We start from the raw sequence: 1,563 nt of genomic DNA on the forward strand, positions 1-1,563 counted from the left end.
TAAGTGGAAGAACTTATCTGTTGAAGGTTCCACATGGGAGGATGTGAATTTTATATAGAAGCATCCAGAACTACTTGAGCATTGAGGAAAACACTTTTTTGAAGGAGAGGGGCATGTTAGGTCCCTATAATACTAATGTATCCCCCTTATTGTTATTGTTAGTGTGACCCCCTATTGTTTTTATTGTGCCACATAGAAGCCCACTATTGTTATTGTTGTGCCCTTACATTATTATTGTTATTTAGGCTCTAATTATATTGTGATCCCTTAAACTCCTATATATACGAAGGAGGTATTATCATTTGTAACATCTAAGAATTATTCATTTATGTAATGTAAAGGAGGTTTCCCCCTTGAAGAGGATAATTTTTAAGTCATTGATCTATCTTTTCTTCTGTTTTGTGAGTTGGTTGCATAACAAAGCCTTATTCATTTGAAATTCTAGGGGTTAAGCAAATAAGAGCATTTAATATTATAATTTTCCATTATAGATCGAGGATCGTGTTTGATAATCCAAGGAACTACAATACAAAAATGTCATATTTGATTGGAGTTATTAAAGATGCACTTGATATTGAGTATCTTCCTAAGAAGAGTTTGCTACTTCTTTTAGTTCATACAAAGGTTGCAACTTTCAACATATTTGCAACAACAATTCATTCTACACTTCAAATACCAATTAAAGAGATAACACGTCAAAAAGGATCACATTTAGTTACCTTACAAGAGGATACGAATCATTAGAAATATATCCTAATAGAAGAAATGAGTTTCAATAGATGAAATATGTTAAAAAACATTGATTCTGGACTTCGTTGGAATTTTCCAGAAAATGCTAACATTTCTTTTGGTGGGAGGTAAATTATATTGGTCGATGATTTGAGACAAGTACTACCTGTTATGGATAAAATTGTATATGCATTTATGGTGAAAAGTGTAACTAGGTTTGGTCTTCATAATGACATGTAATCGTAATTTTTATGTAAATGATGTAAAGAAGAAAAATAATTTTTTTATTGTAATGCTTGCCTCATGGGTTTCATGAGCAAGGGTGTTAGGCCCCTATACTACTAGTGTAACCCCTTATTGTTATTAGTATAACCCACTTATTATATTGATGTACCCATGTAATGCCCATATTATTACTATTATGCCACATAGAAGCCCACCATTGTTACTGTTGTGCCCTACAATATTATTGTTATGTAGGCTTTGATTGTATTGGGACCACTTAGACTCCTATATATAGAAAGGAGGTATTTTCATTTGTATCATCCAAGAATTGTTCATTTATGTAATGTAAAGGAGGTTGCCCCCTCGAAGAGGCTGAATTCTAAGGCGTGGATCTCTCTTTTCTATCTTTTTGTGAGCTGGTTTCATAACATTTGGTATCAGAGCTTTGGATTCTAGGGTTTCGCTGCTCCAAACAGGTCATCGTGGAATTTTCGCTATAACTTTTTTTCTGTGACGTTTCAGAAGTCGCAAAAAAAAACCCATTTGAGAAGAATTGGCGCTGAACCTTGGGTCCGAATTTCAGATCTTTTCGCATGATATTTTCGGAGA

Source organism: Pinus tabuliformis, chromosome X (assembly GCF_031772625.1).
Source record: "Pinus tabuliformis cultivar Carrire ecotype Pingquan chromosome X, CPIR1, whole genome shotgun sequence".
In the NCBI taxonomy this organism is placed as follows: Eukaryota; Viridiplantae; Streptophyta; class Pinopsida; order Pinales; family Pinaceae; genus Pinus; species Pinus tabuliformis.